Raw genomic sequence first — 7500 nt, 5'->3', positions numbered from 1 at the left:
TATGTGTCATCCAAGAGGCGAGGTAGTCCTGGGTGCTTATAAGAAGTGTGACTGTGTGTACCTTAAGAATTGTGATGATATTTTGTGTTTCATTAGGCGGTGACACTGTGCATGTGCCGCCAAAAGGTGTGACGGTTCTTGTCTGCAAAGTGGTACGAATATTAATGAGTTTGTGTCTTTTATCATATCTTACACTGTTAATGACAATCCGACACGGGGGTTGTAACGCAGGGTGACTCTCTGAATTTCTATTTTTTATTTTTCATCCCATAGATAAATGGGCAATTGGTGCAGCTAAGGAAGGAATTGGAACAAATGAAACAATCTGCTGACATTCAGATAGTTCAGACCGCGCTAGCGAGTGTTCAGGCGTTGATAAAGAAACCTCCAGAGCTGTTTGATCAATATGCAGCTATGGCGGCTTTGGAGCACCTCGTAAATGTTGCAAAGGATAAAGGGGATTCGGAGGCGGAAACATATTCGATTATCCTACGCCTGTGCCGTCCTCTGGTTCGCAGTAAAGCGCTTCAGAGCGTACTTATAAAGTTGGTAGCGACCAAGCAAGAGGCGGAGGAAGCTAACGACGTGGAGAAAGCGTTGAAATCTGCTAATCAGCTAAAAGAGGAGAGAGGGCAGAGAAAGTCGCGCCCTTACCAGAGGGGAAGGGGTAGAAGACCCTTTATTTAAAAATTCTTTGCATGTGGGAGACCCGGACATTTTGCAATATTTCGTCCGTTTGAGCAAGCGCCATTGGATTCGAAAAAGGACATTAAATGATGTATTTTGTGTACTTTTGAACATTTGACGACCGATTATCTGTGAATTTATGAAACGGAATAAGGACTAAGGATTATGAACTGGACTTTTTTTATTGTGTCTTGTTAATTGTAACAACGGGCATTTAACAAAGTGTTTTTAAAGGTTTTATTCTTCTGTGCGCACTCCTACTTACACAAACATACACACGCACACACACGTACTTCCATTGGTTTTAAGCGCATTTTGGAAATCAATTTTTTTTTCTCAACCATTGAACGGTGGGATGACTCAGCAAGCGTTTTGTCACGATTTTTCGGGCTGATGAGTCATTTCCTCCGGGCTTGGGTTACCACCTAGGAGTACTAGATCTCCTAGCCGAGTATAATGGTTTTTCTTTTGATGGTTGTAGCCTATGAGGAAAAAACAAAGGTTGGTGTGGCAATTTGACCCACTCTCGGCTTGTCGAAAGGCGGATCTTCGTACAACCAAATGGGTACTCCTGGATGGAACCCCATCATGGATCCTCAGATGTTGCTCAATGCGGTTCACCGCACTCTTAGTGGAGATTTGCGCCAAGTGGCTGATATCTCTTTCCGTAACCCTGATACATTTAAAGCGGGAGAAATTCATAAACATTTTGATACCGGGAAAGTAATTTTAGAGGGCTACGAGCAACAGGAGAGAGTCTTACAGTGGATTCTTAAAGGAGTAAATGTTGTTAACTTCATGACACCCTTTCAAGGAAAGTTCAGGGGTGTTCACTATGATTGTGATATCCCCCGGGCAAGGGTCATGGGTAATCATAGTTCATGCAACAAGTTTTCGGACTTCATTTCGCACACTTTGGAAGAGTGCCTATTGACTGGGGCGGTTCGCCTATGGGGGAAGGTTGGTGAGGTTGCCCTCCCCGATTGGTAATACTGCTGACTGTCGAGCCTTCTACACCAAGGCTGTGTATTGATGCCAGATTCCTTAATCTGTGGATGAGAGATTCCCCCTTCTCGTTAGACAAGCTTAGAGATGTGCCTCGTTATGTTTATCCTGATTCGTTAATGTCTAAGATATACGATAAATCGGGATATGACCACGAGTTACTAATAGAAGAGTCTATGCAGTACTTCGGAATAAGGTGGGGGGATTGGTGGTTAGTTTGCACAACGCTTCCCTTCGGTTGGAAGAATTCTCCTTTTGTCTATCAAACTTTAGGTTTGTCGGCAACGCATTTCTTTAGGAACATTGGAATTGAGTGCTCCCTTTATATAGATGATCGTCTGAATGGGGAAATCTTCACCAATGAGGGTTATTGGTCTAGGCCGATAGCAGAGAGAGATGCTGTTTACAGCAAACAGTCTGCGGACGCTGCCCTCTACATTGTGTGCAAGCTATTAGTTCATCTGGGTTATTTTTTGGGTTTGGGAAAGTGTGTACTGAGACCTACCACTTGCATCACATATCTTGGAATGGAAGTGAATTCCTCCTTACAGGCATTTCAGATTCCTATGGGAAAAAGGTTAGCTTCGCTGCACTGAGAGAGGAGGTTCGGGTCGGTGAATATCCCGGTTAAGACGTTGCAACGACTTATGGGAAAGGCTATACCTTTTTCATTAGCTTTCCCCGGCGCAAAGTTTTTCATTCGGGAGATGGCTGCAGCAGTTGGTTTGGCGTCTGGTACGGGACTCGCGAAAATGACCCCGGCGCTTAAGGAAGAGATCCTTTTCTGGACGTTCTCAGATGATTGGACTGGTCATGTTCCGTGGCGGTTGGAAAAACATGTTGCGATTGAAATCTCAACAGATGCGTCTCAATCAGGTTGGGCTGGTGTGATTCACCGTCAACCTTCAGATCTTGTGTTGGGTGATTTCTAGGAGGCACCCTTAACCAAGGAGAATATCAACATTAAAGAGTTTTGGGCGGTAGCTAAGGACAAAGGTGATCGAAGCATTGCCTGCAGAGATAAGATATTGTCGAGTTCATGTCCAGGTGGATAATCAGGCAGTTTTACATTCATGGATGGGCCGGGGAGGACTCGCACGTGGCATGTATCCGGTTGCAAAGAGGATTTTTCACTTGACCCAGGAAAAGAATCTCCATTTAACCATGTCCTTTGTCGCTTTAGCGAACAATCCAGCGGATGAATTCTCAAGAAATTTGTCAGCTTCGGACTCTATGCTGTCACCCAGGTGTTGGAATAAGGTCCAAGACTTGTTTGGTGGTTTGATGTCCAGCGAGATCGGTTTGGCGAGCCGTTACCGCATTTCACACCATACCCCGCACCTGGCTCTGTTGGTGTAGACGTTTTTAGTCAGAACTTGCAACATTGTGACGGGAAGGAGGTTAATGCATATGTTTTCCGTCCTTTTGGTTTGATACACCCTCTGCTAGGTTATCTTCAATCTCAGAGGGCAATTGTGACAATGGTGGTCCCTGGGAAATCACCTCGTCCTCCTTGGTGGCCAACTATTGTATCCATGTCTTCGACAGGCGTTGTCCTTGCCAAAAATGGTGCCTTAGACGCTTTGCTTGCCCCTGCCAGGCGTGGATTTAAACCGACAAGATTGAATTTTGACTTATGGGTTTTCCGATTTGACAGATTCTAATATGTAGGGTTCCCTTTTCAGGCGTTACCAGGGTCCCCAACTTTTTGTGCCTTCAGTGGGGTGTCCCCAGTGCGCCTACGCTAATGATGAAAGTTTCAGGTTCTGTCAATCTTGTGGTTACCGTAGGGCGCCGTTCAAGAAGTCATCCATTTCTCTAAAGGTACCTGTTAATATTCAGGATATTAGGAGGAGAAAGTTGGAACTTACGTGCCGTCGGAGTGCTACTCCCTATAGCCAGCAAAAATCAGCACTGGAGAAGAAATTTACTGGTTTTTTAGGAAATCTTGATCTGCCGTTGGACATTGTCGGCAACTCCGGGTGCAGTTGTTGACTTCCTTATATGGAAAGATAATTTTGGAAAGACAAAAGTGCACCAACAACGTTGCCTCCTTTCTGGACAAAGGTAAAATACCGAGTGTTCTTGTCCTAAGAGACTAGCTTATGGTACTATAGATTCTCTGATAGGAAAGCTCCGTTCTATATTCTGCTTGCACGGTCGCGGTTCGGATGAGTCCCCCATTCCAGGTTATGGAAACCCAGCTGCCTCGAAAGTGGTGAAAGATTATCTTTCCATGGTTCAGGAGGAACAATTGCGGGCTAGAATTTCTCCTACTCAGACCCAACCTTTTTTCCTTGCTGATCTATTGGCTTTATCCGCTTACATTGCAAAGAGATTGATAGACAGGTATATTTCGTCAAAGGAGCTTTATACGTTTGCAAAAGATCAGGCCTACTTTAAGACTTTAGTTTTTGCGGGGGATAGAGCGGGAGATCTTGGGAAAATAAAAACTGAAGAAATGCTTTATTTTCCACGCAAAGAGGGTTTATTGTTTAATCATCTTATTACCAAATCTCTTAGAGATGGTACATCCAATTTGTTTTCACTCAAACGCTATAGTAAAGATTTGTCTCTTTGTCCTGTTACTGCTATAGAAACATATATTGCTATTTGTGACGTTTTAAAGTTACCAGTACGTCATAGTTCCTTGTTTAGGCCTCTCTCTCCCCAGGGATTTGTCCAGTCATTACCGAATGACTCGTCAGCAGCGCAGGCGCGGTTGAATTTCTATGTGGGAAAACTTCCGCACTGGAAAATAACTTTGCATGGGCTGCGTAACGGGTGCGCTATTTCTTTGGCGATGGCTGGCGCAGATATCCAGATAGTAATGGATCACATAGGATGGAAGAACCCCTCTATGGCCCGTCACTACATAAAGTTGAACCAAGTTCTGGGTTCGGGGGGCGCGGGTGATTCGTTATCTCTGTTGCCAATGAACACTACAGATACTTATCGAAGGCAAAATGACTTACTAGGATTCACTCAAGCCTTTTGTTGAATATCACACATTGTCTTCTTTTCTATAGTAACGTTTTGAATAAATTGAATAGAGCCTTACTCTTTTGTCTTATTTGTTTGGGGATTGGGGTTGGAGGTTTGGGATACTATTTATTAGGATTGGGAGGGTTTTGTGTAGGGTATATTGGTGAGCTTCCTTAGCCGAACGAGACAGGGAGGACTTCCCATATCTTATGCTAATGAGACAGCAAGAGGGATAATGAACTATTCAAACCTCATTGAATATTCATGATCCCTCACGATGCTTTATTAAGCACGTTACGATATGCATCGGTGTCAGTTTAGCTTGCAAGTCTCGGAAAACAACTCGCCCACCCTCCCTCCCTGGTAGCAATGCGTAGCATTACTTGATTCTCGACAGCCCTCCTCGGTTGGTTCACAATGTACAATGTTTACCTGTTCGTTATTTCTTTCAATTTTTGCTCTTGGGCATAGCGATCAATTGCTGCGGTTGCTCTCTGGGGGCCTTTAGTTTTTCCTCTCCCTCATGTTGCCTCTCTTGCACTCCGTGCGTCTCTCGGTCGTTTACTCGACTGGGAGGACTTTCCACATCTTATGCCAATGAGGCAGCAAGAGGGATAATGAACAATTCAAATCCCCCGGGGTTAAGATTCTTTGTGTATTGTATTTGCATTATATTGTAGCATTCGCATTTAAATGATATGGAAATACCTCCAACAAAACGTTTTATTCCCAAAGGGTTTCAATTGGATACAACATTGAGTTAGCTGATTTGGTCTAATCACGACGCTAACATGAAAGTATTTTAAATCCGGCCAACAAAGAAAAAAAAAAACATTGGGTAAGGCATATAATAGTAGCGACCCAAATTGCTTGTGGCTTAAGGTCAATGCATGCTGATTCATTATACAAGACACCCAACATATGTACCATGCCCTTTCAATACTCCAATACTCGCCCAAAAGTCAGTGGCACCGTACAAGGCTGCTGCCGAAGAAAAATTTTCCGGAGCCCTTCGGCCTTCCAACATTAAAAGTTAGTAGCCCGAGTCATTTTTTCAAGAGCCCAAAATTAATTAATAAAAAGCGAGGATGAATCACCTTGTAATAAGCTAGGCGCCCGTTCGGGCTACTCGTTCAGACATTTCGTCGCCCGTGCTCGCAAGTAAGGCACCCCAGGCGACCGGGCGACCGTTAGGCAGCAGCCTTGCCTGTATGATAGGCGTGTCACGTGTTAAACACGCGCGCTCACACGCACGCGAACACTGTTGACCGACAAACAGCTTTATCGAAACTCTAATAATTTTGACGGGTAAGAACTTTTCCATTTTATATGGCGTCTTTTTCTACAAGCAATGTTTACTAGTAAAAAACTCCGAGTTTTTGTTTTTACTTTGTATTAACTAATTACTCGAGTTGCTGTGGGTCAAAGGTGGACCAATTAGGTCGTTACATTTTATTGGAGGCCGGAATTCAAGATTCGCCGTTTATTCTCTTAAACATTTATGCCCCACACAAACCTGCTGAGCAGTGTGAGTTTTTCAGTAAACTATCAGATCCTCCAAAAAGTCAGAGTACAGATTCCAAAACTTCCCTTATTGTTGGGGGGGATGTCAACGTGGTTTTGGACCAGAAGTTAGATGGGCGTGGATGGATGTCTGTGGCTCAAAAACGTTGCGTCTCACCACTTTGCTATTTTGGGATGTCCCACAACCAAAGATAGGGGGCACAGGAGACATCTTCCAGCCACTCTCATCCCCAACCCCCACCAAAAAAAAAGAAAAACCTGAGCAGCTGAAAGACTAGTCAACTCCCACAGGTGGAGTGCTGACAAACCTTGTCGCTTTTCAGAACGCTGTTGTAGCTTTCCAGCATCTTCTGGTAATTGGCCGATAACTGTTTTAGTTTGCTCTGAAGGTCTCGAATCAACGCACTGAAAAAAATGCAAGCAGAAGAAGCAATAATTTTAGTAGCCCATCGTCCCAGATGAACAGGTATGGGTGTTAAAATCCGAATTTCTCGCATCTTGATAGTTGGACTCGAACAGTAACGGGATGGTGTGGCGAAGTCTTTTCTTGTGAAAAGATCAGCCTTCTTGGCTTCTATTGCTGGCTTTCATTCAGTGGCAATGTTTTTTGACGTAAACAAATTAAAAGAAATCGTTGCCCATTAGAATCGAGCTCAATTGTCCGAGGATTAACAAAAGTTACAGTTACACTGCAACCAGGAATATAAAGGAAAAGGGCGAAAATTACTATCATAACACACATTGTTTCTTTTTTAGAAAATTGGTAGCATCAGGAGCTCATCAAAGGGAGCCTGTATCTCCACTAATTAATTCCTTGAGTCAACCCTTTCCCGAGTAAATTTATTTTTAGGAACAGGTTTTCCCGCAAAAAGTATCATTGTTTGTTTGTTATTTATTTGTTTGACCAGGTTGACGTTTTGGCAGCTTTCAGCTGATGTGGGCCTGCTATACCCACCCACCCATACATTCACAAAGGACAGCCACAACACCGGGGGAACTTCATCCCCTACTCATCTCGATTAGTGTGTGCGTTCTTTAACGTTCCCCTGGGAACCCATGAACATGAAAGATATTCGTGAGACGGGGCCTACGGTTTATGGTCCTTATCCGAGAAGACTAGAGAGTCATTACAAAGACAGCACTTTCTCCTCAGGTACTTTAAGATCCTGAGTGTCGGTCTGCCCGGTGTCGAACTCACAACATCTTCCATAGCAGCCCGGTGCTCAACTAATTGAGCCACCAGTGCGCGGTGGCTTCATAATCCCCTTGACGCTGAGATAGCTCTTCCTTGATTTTCTT

At 44.0% G+C, this 7500-nt stretch overlaps 1 protein-coding gene across 1 annotated transcript in view; it reads right to left on the bottom strand.

Moving 5' to 3' along the window:
• LOC138016726 (trichohyalin-like) overlaps positions 1 to 7500 on the bottom strand; it is a 105662-nt gene that overhangs the window by 34205 nt on the left and 63957 nt on the right. The window lies entirely within an intron of this gene.

Source organism: Montipora capricornis, chromosome 9 (assembly GCF_036669925.1).
Source record: "Montipora capricornis isolate CH-2021 chromosome 9, ASM3666992v2, whole genome shotgun sequence".
Taxonomy (NCBI): Eukaryota; Metazoa; Cnidaria; class Anthozoa; order Scleractinia; family Acroporidae; genus Montipora; species Montipora capricornis.
This window is presented reverse-complemented; position numbering and strand designations above follow the sequence as displayed.